The 20,173-nt window shown below is 42.6% G+C and overlaps 1 long non-coding RNA gene across 2 annotated transcripts in view; it reads right to left on the bottom strand.

Moving 5' to 3' along the window:
• Window positions 1–20,173, bottom strand: part of LOC109447651 (uncharacterized) — a 225,395-nt gene that overhangs the window by 88,554 nt on the left and 116,668 nt on the right. For both annotated transcript variants that reach the window (XR_012494741.1, XR_012494742.1), the window contains 4 exons: window positions 15,947–16,128; window positions 14,377–14,485; window positions 14,183–14,273; window positions 13,821–13,976 (listed from right to left, as the gene is read on the bottom strand). This is a non-coding gene — a long non-coding RNA (uncharacterized LOC109447651). The remainder of the gene's footprint in view (window positions 1–13,820; window positions 13,977–14,182; window positions 14,274–14,376; window positions 14,486–15,946; window positions 16,129–20,173) is intronic.

The following is a 20,173-nucleotide window of genomic DNA, read 5'->3' as shown; positions in this document are numbered from 1 at the left end:
TATTGGCAGTGGCATAATTGATAAATAACATGACCTTGCCCAAGGTCACAGAGCCCATAAGGGCCATGTTATTTAAGCTGTTATGGACGGTGTGTCCCAGAGAAAATAGACATGAAATTTCAATCCCCACCCCACTGTTAGTAGCTTTGTGAGCCTTGGGTAAGTTCTGTAATATCAATGAGCCTCATTTTCCTTGCCTCTAAAAGTAAGGGTGAGGATTTAAAAATATCACATCAACAGCTAACTTATCGCATGTATTCTCTAAGTTAGAAAGCCCAGTACTAAGTGCATTATATACCTTATCTCACTTATTACCATTCACTAATAATGATAACATTGATAATATATAAAATTAACAATTGACAATATCATCTTCATAGGATCATCATAATGATTAAGTGATAGAAAATAGATTACAACTGTTTGCCAAGTGAAAAGATATATAGATGTTAATTGTAACATATTGTTAAAAACAAGACAACAGGCCCAAAATGGAGTTGCTTATGCTAAGCGCGCCGTCACCAAACCGAGGCTTAGTGACAGTTTCGGCATTCCCAGAAATGGAATCTTAAACCAGTCATGAGGAATTGCCCGATCAGCACGAGTTAGGTAATCTGCCTGACAGACCACCACCATGCCCTACAAGAAAGTAATTTTGCAATAATCAACCTGCCTTTTTGCCCAGTATAACGTCCTTCTTCCCACTCCCTTCTGCCTATAAAAACCTTTAATTTTGTAGAGCTCCTCGGACCTCCTTTCCATCTACTAGATTGAATGCTGCTCAGTTCGAATCAATTTTTGTTCATGTAAACACTTAACATTTTTATTAGGCCGCCAGTTCATCTTTTAACAACATGCAACGAAATTTTAGAAGTATGCAGAAAAGTCTACAAATTACAAAACTCATATCTCTGCCCTGAAATATCTTCATCAGGGATCAAATTTTCTTTTACTCCAAAACTGCCAGAGGGTTTAAAACCCAGGGACCTGGAATCTCTATTTGGGGATTTCAGTGATCTAAACATTATACCAAAGCATAGACGATGGGGCATAAGTCTTTCCCAAGGCCTGGGTTTTGCTTGGGTAGAGAGTACAGAAAGAACACATGGTTCCTGAAATCTGGGGAGGGTGGAGGAGCAGGTAATAGTCTGTGCCACAGAGAAGGGTATGATGCAGAGAGAAGGGCTGAGAGGGCTGCAGGCAAACTTGGCTGGCTTTGGTAATGGACTTCTCTTAATGCACAGAGAGGAAATTATTAATTCTTTATAATAATAATAACATAATAGATGTTTCCTCAAGTGTAGCACAGGGTGTTTCATTCTATCAACTAGCCTCGTGTAACTGCAACACTAGCATACCAGGACAATTACACCAGAAGTACCAACTTCACATTTAAAAAGCTGAGACAATAAATCTATCCAAAGGTTTCATTAATTTGAACATCAATATGTTGGAATGTGCGGTGATTTGAATCAGGGCAAGGCTGATGCTTCCCTTTGCTTGGAGAACTGCCTCTTCATTGATAATGCAAATTGTGACTGCAAACAGCATCTCTGGGGGGGGCTTTTAAAGTGCTTAAGAGAACACAGTGCACACTTCAGAAGCATTCCTTTTATATGCAATTAGTCTGTTCATGACATATCATTCTTATCTATTCATTAAAGTAAGTCCCTGGCTTAGTTGGAAGCATTTTATGGATTTATAGCCTCAGGAAAGTTTAGAACTGGCTGGAGCCTAAAGGTCATCCAATTCATGACCCTGTGGGTCACTCCTTTCTCCCACATCCCTGTCTGGGCTACCGTCATCTCTGATCCCGTCCGGTGAGGGGCCACTGCTGACCTCCTCTGGCAGCCCTTGGAAAGATCATGAACTCTAGAGTCTGAAGGACCTGCATCAAATCCCAGCTTCATTCTTTACTAGTCACTTCAGCCTCGGTTTTCTCCGAAGGATTGTGGGGACTGTGGCTGGCATATAGTGTGGTTGCAAAAATATAGACACAAAGTTTCTATAGCAGTGGTTTTCTGCGGGTGGGAATGCAGAGTGACTACAAATGGATGTGAGGTTACTTTTGGGGGGTGACGAAAATGCTCCACAATTACATTGTGATGATGGTCACAAAACTCTGTAAATTTGCTAAAAGTCATTGCACTGTAGACTCAAGACAAGTGCATCTTACGATACATAAATTATGCCTCAATAAAGCTGTTAAACAACAACAAAAAAACCAATAAGGACTTTTTTTTAATTACAAAAAACATCCCCAAAAACCCAAGCTGCTGAGTATAGTATACATGAAATGACAGCTAATTTAGGGTGCGTGGCAGAAAGGATATGTGGTGTAAAAGCAAAAAAAATAGTTTTAGAAAAGCTTCTGCTTTGTACTCCCAAGCGTATTAAAGAAAAATTGTCTCTACAGAAGATCAAGATGAGATCGTAACATAGACTGAAAAATATATAGTTCTACAAGCCCTTAAAAGAAATCCCTGAGACCAATGTGTTTAAGAATTCAGAATGTTTTGAATTTTAGAAAGGTAAGACGGGGCATTTTCCATAAATTACATAACACCCTCAACAGGGTATATGGCAGCATCTCATAACTAAACACATTAATATTTCTTTAATGAAATATCTGAATATTCATACTAAGTATAATAACTACAAGACTATAAATAGACTCATGTCAGTTCAGACCCAGTTTTGCCAGCCAGGGAGTTCGCTACAAACTTCAGAAAGATCTTGGTTTGTCAGATTCTTGGATTTTAGGAAGAAGGATCTGGTGCTGCGGTTATTATTACACTCAACGTGACCTTGCCTTCCACAGAGGAGATGCTCAGTGACTGTTACTTCTTTCTCCTCTTCATTTTCTCTGTCTTATCCCCAGACTGTGACAGTCTCTTCCAAAGGAGACCCTGAAGTTGGGGACCAAGCTGGGGCACAGATTGGAACTGCTTGCTCTGCCACTACTGAGCTCAGACGAGAGTGAGATACTGAAAGAAAACTGGGTGAAATGGGAATCTAAAAGGGGAAATACTATTTAGGATGGGGTGGGGAGAGAAGGAAGGACCAACATTTTTTTAGCTCTGGATAATGGGTAGAGAGCACAACCTAAAAACTAGCTAGCACAAAAACACAGGAAGCAGACAAATGAACATTTCAGGTGTGATTCATTAGTAAGCCCCTTGACGTGGCTCATTTGTTTATTTTAGAATTACCTTGCAGAAGTTTAGAAAGGCTTGCAAAGGATTTACCACCTGTTCTTCTCTACCTGCGATGCACTGTGTGAGTGACCCCATCCTTCTGCCTTTGCAATGGGACCCTGGCTCAGCAGGGGTCCAGTGTGCTAGGGCACCATGCCCAAGAGTGCCCCACTTCTCCCTTAGTTTGGTGAAGTGATGTGACAGCCCACCATGGCTGGGCAGACCACAACCTACATCCCTGAGTTTCAAAGCAACTCTTCTCCACTAGACAACAAACATCGTAAGGGCAGGGACCTCGTGAATCAATGGGACATTTCCAGAGCCTACTAAGCTGTTCAATAAACGCATGGTGATTGAATGGATGAAAAAAACCAATAAATCAGATGTCAAATAAAAGTTGTTTGACAGTTTACTGTTTTGCAAGGACTGCGACTCTTGTTCTGGGATCAAGAAATATTTCATGGGAAGAATACTTTTCCTTGGGGTCTCCTCCTGCTGCCCCAAATGATACGAGGTCTCACAATTAAGTTCGTGAGCTTATTGCAACAATGTTGCTAACCTTTTTTGATATCAGAGGGATTATTCATTATGAATTTGTAGCAACTGGACAGTTAACCAAGTTTACTATTTGGAAGTGCTGAAAAGGCTGCGTGAAAAAGTTAGATGACCTGAATTTTTCACCAACAATTCATGTCTTTTGCATCACGACAATGCACCAGCTCACATGGCACTGTCTGTGAGGGAGTTTTTAGTCAGTAAACAAATAACTGTATTGGAACACCCTCCCTACTCACCTGGTCTGGCCTCCAATGACTTCTTTCTTCCTTTACTCAAAGATAAAGGAAATATTGAAAGGAAGACATTTGAAGGACATTCCGGACATAAAGGGTAGTATGATGCCAGCGCTGATGGCCATTCCAGAAAGAGAGTTCCAAAATTGCTTTGAAGAGTGGATTATGCTCTGGTGTTGGTGCATAGCTTCCCAAGGGGAGTACTTCGAATGTGACCGTAGTGATACTTAGCAATGACGTATATAGCACTTTTTCTAGGATGAGTTAATGAACTTAATTGTCCGACCTCATATATTCTTCTAAGCACCTGCTTCTCCTTGTGGATAGCCAACTTTAGGAGCTGAGGGAGGTAAGCTGACTATGGGAGTGAAGGGAATGTTATACTGGCATCCTAAAAAAAAAATCAATGTAGCTTTTTAACATCTGACTGTCATCCAAGGAATCATTAACCACTGACAATATTAGAACAGAGTGTGCATTTTCACCTTCCCATCACATTGACAGTTGCAGGGTGAGGCAGCTCCCAATTTTCTATGGGGGAGGAGCTTAGGGACTAGGGGGAGACAAGAGGGGACTTGCCTTGATGCTGAATTTTCACAATAAGCAAACAATTTGTGCTTAGACTGTGTACTTATCTGGGTCATCTTGGAGATACTAAGGAGACTCTGGAAGGGCTGGTAAGGTCACCTAGCCAACCTGTTGCCACTACATTAGAGAAACACAGCCTACTCTATTTGCATGCTAAAGAGATTTAGATAAATCATTATTCAAAGTACAGGCAGACCTCAGAGATATTGCAGGTTCAGTTCCAGACCTGTAATAAAGCCAGTATCATAATAAAGTGAGTTGTAATCTTTTTGCTGGCGGAGGGTCTTGCCTTCAATTTGTAAAAGAAGGTATGCCTACATCAGCTCTCTCCTTGGAGCTCTGTTTACCTCACCACCATGTCTCCCCCAGCACCCCCACACACAATTTCATGAACTCACAAAATCACAGACTCTCAGATTCAGAAAACTTCAAGAATAACAGACCATCCATGTGGTTTTAATACCCCCTCTAATGTAACATCCAGACACGGGGAGCGTGGAAGACAACATTTATGGAGTTTTTGATATATGCCCAGCATTGTATGCATATACACACACACTTGCTTACATTATTTTCATATCCCTGTAACTACTTGCCTTCCTTTACCCTGAGGAAACTGGGACTCAAACACATTGCATGACTTTCCTATGGCCCGCAGCTAATAGAGTCAGTGAGAGCCAAACCCAGGGTAATGCCAAAGTCCGTGCTCTTTCCACCGAGTCTGTGACCCCATTGCCTGCCTACCAAGGTGATGCTGTGTGGCTGTAAGAACATTCCTTCTGAGAATGGGAAGAAAATGCTGTCCTTGGACCTTTCACTGACTGACCCCATGTCTGGCCTGAGGAGGCCTCAGAGCTCAGATATAACTTCTCTGCTCAGCCCAGCCCCTCCAACATGTGAAGACAGATCTCAGGCCCAGCTCCTTCAGCTGTTATCACAGAGCTTGGTGTCTCCTCTTAGTGGGAGCTTCTCCACCGTGCAGGCACAAATGCATGTGGTTGATTATTCCCAGCTGCAAAAGCACAGAAAGAATGGCTTTGTCTTTTGAGATCCCAGAAAGCAGTTCCTCTCTGTTCCTCTGTTATCTTGGTGGGACAGACGCAATCAGGTGTGTACCGGATGGACTGGGGAGGCCCCCTGCTCCCGCTGCCTGCCCACAGAGCACCAGGGCCACAGGTGTCCATCTTTACACACACACACACACACACACACACACACACACCAACAGGGCTAAAAAGATAAGCTTTTCTGTTTTCCTTTCTTCCTTCCTTTCTTTTTTCCTTCCTTCCTTCCTTCTTTCCTCTTCCTTTTGTTCCCACACAGCACCACATTACAATAGAAATTCTAGTAAACTTAGAATCTAAAAGTCAGTGTTCAGAATCTAGTGTTGGGACCCTCCGTTGGGTGCTCTTGGTAAGTCACTGAAGCTTGAGCCTCAGGTGCCTCACTTCTCCGAGGAAGGTTAGAATGCTCCATCCCCAGTGCTGAGTGACCTAGAGGAGGAAACACTGGGCGCCACAGGTGCAGTACTCCGCCGGGGCTGTGTACTGTGTGAGTGAGAGGAGTGGGAATAACCATGTAATAAGCGCCGACCAAGCCCAGGACTTACTTCAGAGGTTCTGCACATGTTATGGCATGTTACCTGCAGCTTTCATTTACCATGTAGTAATAACAGGAGGGGGGACAGGGCCCAAGGACATTGTTCTGGGAGGTGATATTTAAAGACCTCCTTCATCTGGCTGGGGTTCTGGGGCCGTCAACAAAAGCACTCTAGGTAAGTTATTAACCAAATAAACATAGGCGATGATACATTCATTCAATAAGTTATCACGCAGCCAAAGAAAATGACATTGCAGAAAACTTAATGACATGGAAAGATGGCCCCAATATTTTTAAGTGAAATAAGCTGGCTATAAAACAGAATATACATTATGATCCTTTCTTAACAATCTAGGTTTACATACGAGGTTGGACAATTAAGTTCACAAACTCATCCTAGAAAAAGTGCTACACACCTCATTGCTGAATATCACTATGGTGACCTTCGAAGTACTTCCCTTGGGAAGCTATGCACTGATGCCAGCGCCTAGTCCACCCTTCAAAGCAATTTTGGAACTTTTTTTCTGTAATGGCCATCAGAGCTATCGTCATCTGACCCTTGATGTCCTGAATGTCATCAAAATGTCTTCCTTTCAATATTTTCTTTCTCTTCGGGTAAAGAAAGAAGTCACTGGGGACCTGACAGGTGAGTAGGGAGGGTGTTCCAATGCAGTTATTTGTTTACTGGCTAAAAACTCCCTCACAGACAGTGCCGTGTGAGCTGGTGCATTGTCGTGATGCAAGAGCTCCTTTGAGACTATTTTTGCACACACCTTTCTCATGCCAAGATTTTCAGTTAAGATTTTCCGAACTGTTTCTCTATCGATATTTACTTGGTCTGCTATGCTTCTCACAGCCGATGAGTGTGATGCACAATTCAACAAATTTTTGAACTGTTTTCATCGGTTCTTCTCATTACTGGCTGCCCTGAACTCTCTTCATCAGTGATGCATTCTCGCCCCTCAGAAAAACATTTAATCCTTGTACACTGCCGTTTTCTTCATGACATTAGTCCCATAAACTTGAACTAACATGTCCCTGATTTCTAATTTATATAGAGAGATGAAGTATGGTTTAGCAGAAGGCCAGTAGACTGAGAATGAAATATTTGTTCTGGTTGTCTTCTGCAACTTGATCAAGACCATTTCACTCCATGTGCCTCAGTTTACTCATCTGTGTGGGAGCAATAGGTTGGCTTGATGGTACGAGCAAGAACCTTTAAATAGACCAAGTCGAGTGTGAAGCCCAGTGATGTGCTTCGGTGGTTGTGTTACCGCAGGCAAGTTACTTAGCTTTGTGATCTCAGTGTTTCTCTCTGCTCAATGGGCAGTCACGCCTACCTCATGGAGTGTTATGCCTGCCACACAGGAACTCTTCCGCTGACGATGGGGACAAGGGCCTGGCAACTGCATCTTCCACTTGAATGGGAGAGCAGTTCTTCTTCGTTTCCCCATTGACATGCAGCGTGCCACAGACACAAGGCTGAGCACCAGCAGCACGGTACATTGCTCACCTGATAGGCACCTGTCCTAACAGGGTCTCGCGTCCTCAGGAGTATCACGTGACAACTTGCTCCAACGATAGGCTTTTTCTTGATAATAGAGCTTCCTCTTTCCAGCAATGGAACGTTCAAATGTTGACAATTTTAGATAAAAAAAAATCTTTCTAAATGACAATAATTAAACATACTGACCTGCACGTAACCTATTATCTATCTCTCAGGGCCCCATTACTGCCCTGTAGGGGGCCAGCTCTCTCCCTGTGCTAATGTTTGTATCTGCTGCCTTCCTAAGCTTTAGTTCTTGTTTCTTTTGCTGTTATTGTACCTGCCTTGAAAAGCAATCCTTATCACCTTCTAGTTGCAATAAAATCAATGCTATAGGATCATGTAGGACAATCTCCCTCTTTTGAGAAATAAGAAGCAAATTTAGAGATGTGAAGAAAAACAGTGGAGACAAGGTCCCCTTGGAGGTGTTTAATCACTATGGATTGCAGAGCTGAGGAAAAGCACTTAATAGGAATTGCTTGGTAAATAAAAATCAATAAGGATCAGACGAAAGTCTGCTGAAAGAAGGAAAGCACATGGCAGAGTCCAGTCACTGTGTGATACTGCCTTTCCAGAGACCCTCAGAAATCTTTCCTATACACTCCTCGGGATCAAGAGGGCTGAGGGAGCTGGGAAACTGACCTCCAGTTAAGAGAGGCTGCCTATATGTGCAGGCATGTACACACACGAGCGTGCACACACACACTCCCATATGTGCACACACAGATACACACCCACGCACAAAGAGAAGAGGAGCCTGGGTCCCTATATGCGCTAGCCCAACGAAATAAGCCCCATTTAACCCCTATTGGCTTAAACAGGTTTTGTTTTAAATGATGCACTTTGAGATAACCTGCAGGAGCTCTGTGCACTGAATGTGTTAAAGGGCTTGAGAAATCTACATCAGAGGTTAGTCAAATCCTCATTCTCATTTCCTGTCTGTTCCTGCAGCAACTGCCTCACATGCCTATTGAAGAAACACGCCTTTTGTCTCCAATGCCACAGAATGCCTGCCAGGGAAGGAACAAATACAAAAACTTTTACAGCATCTCAAGAGTGTTCCCCCTTTACTCCTCACCAACTACTGACAATCAATGTAAAAGTAATCCTAGTTTTTATTTGAAGCTATCTTGGCTTTAAAAGAACCTTCCAAAAATGATTGATGCGATGAATTAAACCCATAGGTAACCCCTGAAATCTGCTTTGAATAGCAACAAATTCCTAACAATATCTTCAACGCCTGCAGCAATGAAATCTAATCTCTGAACTCCTAAAGGTCAAGATTTGCTGTCTGGTAGCACGGCTCAAGAGTAAATGCTCCCTAATGCTGCGCGAGGCGATTGCTTTGCACTCCAGACAATGTCAATTTTGTCCAAGTAGCTGCAGATGTGTCTAGCATTAAGTCAGAATGGTGTCAAGGGCCCTTCTTGAACACTGGCTGCTTCTCAGAGAAACTGGTCCTAAAGCCCTAGTCTATTACAGTCCATGCCCAAAAGGCAGACATTTAAGGCGTAAAGGAGGATGGAGAATAAAGCTGCATTAGGTTTTTTAATGTTTCTGAGTCAGAAGAGCCAGGGGAAGAAATTCTCTGGTGATCCAAATGTCCTTCTCTCTCCCCTCCCACCATCACCAGTCCTCTGGATTTTCCGATTAAGGTGCTACTGCAATATCCATGAGGTCTACCCTTGAGCTACTTTCCTGATAAACTGTTCATCACTGTTCTGGCCCATTCCAGCTATAAGAAAGCTACAATAGGCTAATGAAGCCATTAAATTAAGAAATGTACATATTACAGGAAGTAATGTGCCAAGAGAAGGCATGGGGTGCGGGGTGGGGGAGCAGAGACTGAACCAACCTCTGATTAGAATCCTCTGTATAATGAGGTCTGCAAATGCGTCAGCCCCTTCACCTAGCCTTGCAAAGAAGATACCCCTCTACACAATACGAGTTTTAAAACCTTTTCTTTTCCTTGAAAAGAAAACATTACAACTGATTTGAAAGCATACTTAAACTAGATAAGTCTAAGCATAACGTAAATGCTGAATGAAGGTATTTTAGGTTTTAACATTGGTAAGACTCAAACGAAAGTATTTTGCTTTTAAAATTGGTAGGGCTGAGTGTACACCAAGTAGTAGTTTTCATATTTTACTAAGAAAAACCCATTCATCCGACACCATTAGTATCTCTGCTGCTGTGGTGTCATCAATTTTTCATTCCTTTCTTTCTATTTTTCTTCATCCTCTGTTAGCCTTAAAATAAGAAAATGTCTAGCTGGGGCAGGCTGGCATGAGTTCCTACGGGCCTGCCTTGCCAGTCTGTAGAGGAAATAGTTCTTAAGGCGAGGAAATTGGATGTTGCCTTTTGTCAGACAAAAGACTTCTCTTTGGCAGCACACCTCACACTTTCATTTGGCAGCGTCCTTAACCCAGGAGAAGGGAACATGCCACATAGTTTTCCAACATTTTCTGAGTCTCTTCCTTAGTAACAGATGAGTAACAAGTGTCAAGAGGTTACCAGCAATTCACTGTGGACCATCTGTCAAAAGCCACAATTCGTTCCACAGATGATGTGTCATTTGTTCTGTGAAATTGACAAGGGGGTGAGCCTAATTTCTTTACATCAGGAAACATGCATGATGTTATTGAAAACCCTGGGGTTTGATTTTCTTCTTTCCTTCTGTCATGATTGCATCATGCTTTTGGCCCTTCTTTCCTGCCAATAGCTTGCACTGCCTGCCGAATACCACCTGGGAGGAACATTAACTTAAAGCAGGGTTGTAAACTACAGAACTCAGGTGGGTAACATAAATGAGTGAAGGGAGCAGGTGTAAGATGACAGTGAGTGGTGGGAACTCTGGTGATCTGGGGTGGCAGCTTTTCAACTTGAGCCAAGAGTTGATATGTAGAAATACTTGCATTGCTGAGTCATCTGTCATCTGATTTTTTTTATTTTTTTTTTAGAGAGAGAGGAGAGAAATCCAGATTTTATTGTGGGTGACATCTCCAGATTGTTAAATATTGGTTCAAATTGTTAAAACATGGTATAGGCCAAACAAAATTCAGCTGCCTATCAGATCGCGCCCTTGCAATGTCATTTGTCACTTCTGCTTTAAAGCCATTTATAGCTCAGCTCAAATGTAAAGTCATCTGACTAATGAGGAGTATTGGTGGGGAGATCAAGAATGGTGGAGAGATGGCAGAGGATCTGCCTTTAACTGGACCAGTTGGGGAAAAATCCAACTTGCATGTCCACACGGGTTTGCAGATTGAGCAAATCCCAGGATTCTACATATGGGAGTGGGTTGAAAATCCTCTTCTTCTAAAAGTGGGAATACAGGAATAATTAATACCAAAAGAGGTCTAAAACAGATATGCAGATAAAGAGGCTAAGAAAGGTGAATTGCGAGTATAGATAGTCTGAGGTCTAAACCAGGGATGCTGCTTTGAACTGAATGTGTGTGTCCTCCTCTCCCCAACCCATCCCCACCCTACCCCCACAGCCCCATTCATATTTGAAGGTGAAGCCTTTGGGAGGTAATTGGGTTTAGATGAGTTCATGGGGGTGAAGCTGCCATGATGGGATTGGCAACCTTATGAGGGGCTAGAGACCAGGGCTGTTTTCTCTCCTCTCTCTCTCTCTCTCTCTCCCTCCCTCCCTCCCCACCATGTGAGGATACAACAAAAAAGCAGCCATCTGTAAACCAGGGAGAGGGCTGTCACCAAGAAGCCAACCATGCTGTCACCCTGATGTCAGACTTCCAGACTCCAGAACTATGAGGAATAAATGTTTGTTGTCTAAATTCCCCAGTCTAAGATTTTCTGTTATACTATGTTGATAGGTGGCTGGGGAGGTTGGGAAGCTGGAAGGAAAGAATACTAACCATAGTGGTTCCTTGAGTGCAGTGCTTTTGCTATTCCTGGTTCAAAGAGCCTAACATTTGAGGGATTAGCAGATAATTAGCTCTTTTACAGGAAGTTAGGGTTCCACATACACATATAAGGCAGCAACATAACATGAGCTCTCAGAATTTCCCTGCTTTGCATCTTTAAGTCTTTTTTATAATGTCTCTATAGAACTTATCAGAATTCGCATTTACATCATTCATTTTAAAACATCAAAAAAGATTTATCACATTGGAAGAAACAGTTTAAAATATGGATTCTCAACTGTACAACTCAACATCTGTGATTATAAAGAAATATATCAAGTGATAACATGTATAAGGGCATATCTAGCCACACTTAGCCTTTAATATTTAAATATTAGAATTATGTAACTCTTTTCCACTCTTTGTAAATCTACTAAAGTGGACACAATAGAGCACTACTCACATCCCCCTTCAGGATCTAGCAATGCACTTTCCCAGCTGCTGGGACTGTTGGCTCACAGCTGAGTCCTCTCCAGGAACAGCTTTCAGCCACAGAACTGCTCCTGGGGGCAGCCTCCGTTCAATGGCTGATCAAAGGAGGATATAAAGCCCTGCCCTCCCTTGCCTCATTTAGGACAACTCTGAAGGGCCATCCTAGTTCCAAAGCTCCCATAAGATCTCCTGAAGCCTCTGTTGCAACTACATTGCAGTTCAGTTCCTCTGCCCAAATCTCCTCCCTTCACTCTTCTCGTGCACATAAATTTCATAGCCTCAGAATCTGTTTCCTGGGAAACTGACATACAACAAGGACCTAGTTGAACTACAGCTCACCCTTGAACAACATGGGTTTGAACTGCATGGGTCCACTTGTATGTGGACTTTTTTCAATAAATACTATAAATGTGTTTTCTCTTCCTTATGATTCTCTTAATAACATTTTATTTTCTCTTACTTTGTTATAAGAATACAGTGTATAATACTTATAGCATACAAAATATGTATTAATCGACTGTTCACGTTACGGGTAAGGCTTCCGGTCAACAGTTGGCTCCCAGTAAAATTTTTGGGGAGTCAAAAGTTGTACATGAATCTTCAACTGTGAAGGGGGATGGTCCGTGCTCCTAATTCTTATGTTGTTCAAGGGTCAGCTGTATAGGAGAATAATAGATTACCAGAGATCCTGTGTACTAGGCTAGTTTTAAATGACTTTCACACTGATTGAATGAAATTGCAAATTTAGGGAAGCAAGGAAGACATTATGTCAATTCTAATGTAAAACATTTTTGTATGTCGCTATTTAGCTTTACCTATGTGTAGAGAATACATGTGGTTTCAATTTATCTGGGCTGCCTCTCTGTTCATTTGAGGGACTTCTTCCCACTCCAATCATGAGACGTGAGGAGCTGGTGCCAACGGTGGTGTCCAATTCCCTGGAGGTAGGAGTAGGCAAGCGCTGCCAGTCCTGGTTCGCCAGGCCCTGTCTGTAGGGATCAGCCCATGAGAAGGGCATGGGACCCAGGCAAAAACCAATCAGTCATTCCACAGGATTTAATAGAACACGTCAAAAAAAGCAGGGTATCTCTTTCCTCTTACATCATAAGCTATGATAATGTAAGCCTGGAGCTGCTACCAGCCATGCACCTCACCGCCCATCTACAGAAGAAGAAAATAAAGCCAACACACAGGGAGAAGCTGAGCCAAGAGATAAAGAGATAAAAGAAAGAAGACGACACTGCCTATGCGCTTAGATCCAACTGTACTCGAACTCAGAACTAACCTTGGACAAGAGCCAAAAATATTCCCCTTTATTTGCTCAAGCTATGTTGAGTTGGGAAGTCCATCACTGGTGACTGAAAGAGTCCTGACTAATTCACTGCATCAATAATTCAGAGACACATGAAAACAACAACAAATAACAACCCTGAGGGACAACAGCAAAGTAGATGTCCCTAACATGGAGGCCAAGAGCTCTACCAGATCCCAGCAGAGTAATATACCATGAAACAGTAAGGATGCTCTTTGTCAAAAAGCTCAAACCTAGAAGCAGAATTAATATAGGCAGAAAATAGAATATAGGCAGAAATAAAATGAGGTTTGCAGTGTAAAAAAACATCATTGATGACTCATGAAAAAAAAACAAATGGAACAATAAAAAATTGTACCTGGTATTCTTGGAGTAAAGACAACGGAATGTTGAGGTCAGGAGAGATTGGGGGTGGGGGGGGGCTGACCTGGGTTCAGGAGAGAAGGCTGATGGCTGCAGAGGGAGTACAGGTCCAGGCAGGCAGTTTGGAGGAAGGAGCCTTCAGACTCATGTTAATGCAGGGGTCTTCCAGGTCAAGGAAAAAGCAGGTAAAGAGGGAGTGGCACATTGGTTTAGCCATGTCCTGCAATTCACAAGCAGAGGCAGATTAGTTGTGATGCTAACGGAAATTAAGCTTCAGTGCCCCTCACTTGCAAAGCCTGTCCAAGACCCCAGGATGGAATCTAGCAATTTGTTCACATGGTCATATGTGTTTATAACCTTTGCAAAAGTAAGATATTTTAGCTATAAATGGTTAATAAGTGGTTTAAGATGCCATATCTTTCTCACCTGATTTCCCCTCTTTCACTCGGACCCTCCTTTCATACTGATCCTCGTGTTACGTGGTGCTAAAGTCGTCATGAGCGTCTTAGGGATCCAGCTAAGGGGAAGTTGAGTTAGTGATCCATTTCGATTGGGCTCAGTGGTTTATATTCATGTAGTTCAGAGTCTCTTCCATGTAGAGCTATGCCAGTATCACTTACCACACTAGTATAGGTATGTCTTCCAGGAATACTCCTATTGCTCACTTTGCTGACTCATAAAGATGCAGAGCAGGAGGTGCTAGAGCCATATGACTACATCCTTGGCCACCTGACACCAGACATATGTGGGTAAGAAAGGAGAAATGCAGAAAATGATTACGTGAAGAAATCTTCCCATCATCAGATGTGGAAAATTGTAAGAAGAGTATTCAGTTCCCATCACCACTTACTCAGAACGGAAGTTGGATCTCCTGTCAACAATAAACTCGGTAATTCAGGGTACACAATTACTATGTTTTCTAGAATTTTGGTAAGAATTGCATGACTTAGGATATATAAGAATCCTTGTGTTGATAGGCACAAACCATTAGCAGTACTGCGAACAGCTACGTGACATGTCGAATGCTTTATGCTTTTCCTCAAAAATACTGAATCCAGTCATACATTTTATGTATCTCTATAAAATACAACGTGAATGACGATAACACAATATCCATATACTATGTGCCCATAATGAGGACTTTTACAGCAGAATGGTTAATGCATGGTATCACTTCAGAGAATATTTAAGATGAGTCCTTGCACAACAAAATTTGAAATGGTCAGAAGTTTTAAATGAAAGAAACTGAGTGAGATTTTTCCTAAATTTAAAAAGAATCCTAAAAATATATGTGACATTACCAATAACTATTTGCAAAGCTGAAAAAAAAGATTTTCTAAATGGTCAATAAGAGAAAAATTTTTGGTCAATCACATTAAATGAAATTATCTTTAAGGTTCTTTATAGAAATATTGCATTTGAGGAGGCAAAGTGTTTGCAGCTAGGAAATATTGGGGGGAAAGTATTATAAAAATGTCAAGTAGCTAATGAGTTTCTAATTAATGTTATTTTTCCCGATTTTGTGATGCTTGTGATAGTTTAAAATTTATCATTTATTTTTATTTCAATTATTATTCTAAATAAATATAACCATTCATACCTAATTTTATATCTGTAATTTTGTAATTTTTGGTCAGCCCCCTCCCATCCTCCAGATTGTATAAGTATCAAGCTCCACAAAAACTGATCCTGGGTTTGGATTTTCTCTACTGGACAATGGACCAAGGTTAGAGGATAAAGAGGTCTTGAATCAGTTCTCCAGGTCCTACCCAGTGATGGTGGCAAAGGTCTACATTTTCGTTATCTGCAATCATAGACAGCTGAGTAGACTTTGTGCCAATTCAAGGGACTCATTCCTTTCCACAACACCTTTCTACCTGCTTGCTGAAATCTATCTAGTGCCTGGGATTCCTTTAACAGGAGTTAGAGAATCCTATTTTTCTACAATTCAGTTTAACAAGCAAATGTTTGGTTTAATTAAATCTTCAGTGTAAATTAGTTTCATTTTTTGCTGTTGTAAAGTGTGGGTGGGTGGAGGAGACAAAAGAATTTGGGGAGGAGAGAGGAAGAGGGAGACAGAGAACAGGGAGCAGGAAGAAAGACTGAGAGATGGACCATCCCCACCTAGGGGAGATGGAAGGATGAACATGAAACGGAACAACGAATGACCAACAACTTTTGTCCCCTTACCTTCAGCGTGGCAGTGCCAGACAGGAGCTGTGCACTGAGGGTTGCGTGGGCAGCTTGGCTATTTGACACACAGGGTGTTTTTGAGCACAGCCCCACATCCTATAAAGAAGGTTCATTCCCCGGAATTCGTCAATCAAGGAGCCCTATATAAACACCACTTCCTGTGGGATGTTAATAAGTGCCTGTAAGCAGGAGAGAGAGAAAGAGCAGAGAATCATTGTTTAATAGGGAGAGAAATTAGCTCACCACTGGAAAAAAAAAACACTTGCCTTGATGGTAGAAAGACCCCTTTGTTAACAAGTGAACAATAAGCAACTTTTTTCTGTAAGCATTTTGACATTTGAAAAGTAGATTCTGTAGTTAACTAAAAAGTAAACACTTTCTTCAAGCTCCTGGGCTTCTTTGTGGTCAGGGTTTTCTTGGAATGACTGTTGTTCCACCTGATTCCAGCCTGAGAGCTGGACGTTGGCTGTTTATTTACATTAGTTGTTTGTGTATTTGGGTTATTATGTGTAAAGGAGAAAGATGGGGCTTTTAAGGAGATGGTGGGCCACCTGTCCTCACTCCCCTAGATGGGCCTTCAGCCCTAGAGGAGATGGGTGGGTTCCGAAGTGGAAGGAGCTACTTCCAGGAAAGATGGTGCGAGACTCTGAGCACAAATAATGTTGTGGAGGCCTGGGAGACAAAGAACAGCAGAGTCAGGGAGAAGAGAAATCTCCCCGGCTTGGGAACATCCGGGAGTAGAGCCTTGGCCCAGACACTGGAATTCTCCCATGTACTGTTAGCAGAGTGGCAATTGCAAGTAGCTGTACCACTAGGATACTGACGAGGAACAGTCAGAGCAGAGGAGTAGGATAGCAGAGAGGGCTTTGTGGTGACTGGGCTAATAGACTCATAGGCGAGATGCCAAACTGACCTCTTTCCCCTTGGCTTATACCCTAATAAGATCTTACGATTCTATGACCAGGAAAGATGAGATCTCCAAAGGAACAGAAGAGGCAGTGTTTCTCCCAAGCCTAAAACTAACTGCCTGTGGAGTCTACTCTGAGGACAGGACTTGCTCCTGCATGGAGGGCAGTCCAGAGCCATCTTCTCACACCATTTACAAGGTAGGAAACAGTCCCTTAGCATGAGGCAACGTGGCCGGGACTCTCAGAGCCTAAGTACAAAGGGAATCCAAAGAGGTGCATTATAAGAGGGAGACTCTTCTCTAAGAGTCCACATCAAAAAGCCAACCCAGCACCACTGACTGAGCCCACACGCTGGTGGGGAGTGGACAGAGGGTGGAAGAGTTACCTGAATCCTTGCATCCCAGATGCTCACCAAAGCCTTAGAACTCATTCTCCAGGACTGAGATTTCCTTTGGGTTTGTAGAATCAGACCGACCCCACCTACTCATAACCCTGGGACTGGGCAGAGGACAAATCTCTTCCTTCAGTCCCCCAACATTCATCCTCTTGGAATATTTTTGTATCAACTGGAACTCATGGTTGGAAATGACAGAAATGCGTTGAAACTGGCTTTAGACATAAAAATGGGGTGTGGGGAGTAGATTATTTGCTCGTATCATTGAGATGTCCAGAGGCTTAGCTGTTTTTAGACTTGACTAAATATAGGGACTTAAATGATTTCATCAGGACAATGTCTTTAGCTCTCTTTAGCCAACATGGTGTCAAAAATGCCCCCAGCAGTTCCACATTGGTATGGACCTTAGAGCCTGCAATTTCAGAAATAAAGACACTCTCTTTCCCAAAATGTTAACTAAAGTAGCAGGCAGCTTCTTAATGGTCAGGCTTGGGCCATGTGGCCATTCCCAAACCAATCACCATATCCAAGAGGATGGGACTGGCCGGTTGGAAATGGGAATGGGACCAGCTTCACTTGAAGAAAGTGGACTAACAGTGGGGGATGATCCCCCAAAGGAAAACTGGGAAGTGCTATTAAAACATGAAGGAGGAAAAGTGGGACAAGCAGAAACAGACATGTACTATAATTATTATGCATATAAGATCTAATTTAAATGATCAGAAAGGGCAGGCTTGAAGGGGACAGTAGTTATCAAAAATAGTCACGAGGGGGGCAGCCGGTTGGCTCAGTTGGTTAGAGTGCGGTCCTCTTAACAACAAGGTTGCCAGTTCAATCAAGTTTGCCACTGTGAGCCGCACCCTGTACAACTAGATTGAAACAACTACTTTGACTTGGAGCTGGTGGGTCCTGGAAAAACACACTTAAATAAATAAAAGTTTAAAAAAAAGTCACAAGGGACATGTAAAAGAGAGAGGGGCATTCCATAACTATTTTGTGGTAACGAAAAGAATTACATTATAAGCCAGCTGTGTCCATTCCAGTCCCAGGTCTTACATGGCTTCCGGTGGCAAACAAAGCCACCTTCTTTGTCAACTCTCCTCCTTCCCCCACTGGCTCTCTGCATGAGTCACGGGCTATTTGTTCTGATCATGACATGCCCATTGTCATCTTCTGGCTAGGATTGCCCTGTCCTCAGCTCCCTTATGAGAGAGGCAGCACAGACTGTTCCTTACCCAGGGACAACCACTGACTGGAGACGAGAAGGGCACCTGACACAAGAGTGGTCTGTCTGTGAGCCAGCAGGTGACTCCATGAGGTGCTTTGGAGGCAACAGTAATTAACCAAACCAATCTCACTGGGAAACTGGGAAAGTGCCTAAGTCATGTGGCAGCCTCTGTTCGTGGTAGCTGTCAGCTTCCGGTACCAGTTCTACCGTGTTTCCTCAAAAATAAGACCTAGCTGGACAATCAGCTCTAATGCGTCTTTTGGAGCAAAAATTAATATAAGACCAGGTCTTACTTTACTATAAGACTGGGTCTATAATATAATATAACATAACATAACATAACATAACATAACATAACATAACATAACATAACATAACATAACATGATAGCATAGCATATAATACCAGGTCTTATATTAATTTTTGCTCCAAAAGACGCATTAGAGCTGATTGTCTGGCTAGGTCTTATTTTTGGGGAAACACGGTAGTACCACATGACTCCTCATACTAACCACCACCCCGTTTCCTTAAGAGGGTCTTAGGAAGTTTTATCACCTCAGTGTAAACCTCTAATGCAGAACAGCAATTCCCCAAAGCCTAGGGGCAGCAGCTTTGCTTGTCCCAAATCCTCTCTGGTGACAGGCTGAGTCACAGAGCAGCCCAGAGGGGAACACCACTCCAGCTAAATTCTCAAGATTGTTTTTAGGAAACGGATGCTCAGGGTGGCGGAAAATGTGGCACACACACAGCAGGGGCTTTGTGCTCTGTCAAAGGCACCTGTCCATAGAGCAAACTCTCTCCAGGTGGAGAGAGTGGCCCAGAACACCCCAGCAGGTAGAAGGGGAAGGAGGCAAAGACATCCAGCAGCACACAGACCTTACTAAGAAAGGGCTCCAAGATCGTGGCTCGTTAGAAACAGAGCAGCCAAAGCGAGATGGAAAGGAGATTCAGGCCACTTACCTATGCCCTGCGACATAGGTAGGCTTCAGAAAAAGAAAAAGAAAAAACTGTGGATAAGAAGCAGGATAACAAATTAGAAAGCTATTGCTCCTAGCCGTATAATCCATGAATTTCCTCCACTTGTCAGCTTGTCAAATATGGAAACCTGATTCCTTTCCGCCAGCATCAAACCTCTCCTGCCTAGTTAACATTTATAGGGGGAGGCAAGGAAGAGGTGCGAGTAGCATTTGATACGTGCTAGGGGAACACTGCTTTGGAAAAGCACATTAACCCTTTTTGCCTGTTCCAGCTCCTACGGGGGAGAAAGAACAGGTGAGCTTAATTGGTTGTGAACAAAATCCTTGAAATTCCCTAGAAAGCTATGCAACCATATGTCACGCTGATGCTGAGTGTTAAAGAGGTGTCTTTGTAACCAGCTCAGTGGAAAGTGGATGGCAGATTTGTTTTAATGAAACAAAGCTCCTACCCTCTCTTTACAGATATTCTAGGATATCACCCCACTGTGGGGGAGGGGGGTACCGTGGGGGGGGGGCGGCGCTGAAAGACAAGGTCCTTACTGCAAAAATTTACAATTTAATTTCTAAGTGTACCACAAAAGGGTTAAAATGCAGTTAAAAGGCATCTTGTCAAAACAGTTAATATCCATCAAAATTATTCCCCACCCATATGTTCTCTTTCACACTCCCTGATCTTTAAGGCTAGTTCATTTCCTCATGGTATTGTGGAAAGACAAC

Source organism: Rhinolophus sinicus, linkage group LG03 (assembly GCF_036562045.2).
Source record: "Rhinolophus sinicus isolate RSC01 linkage group LG03, ASM3656204v1, whole genome shotgun sequence".
NCBI lineage: Eukaryota > Metazoa > Chordata > Mammalia > Chiroptera > Rhinolophidae > Rhinolophus > Rhinolophus sinicus.
Note: the sequence above shows the minus strand (reverse complement) of the source record. Positions and strands in the feature narration are given on the sequence as shown.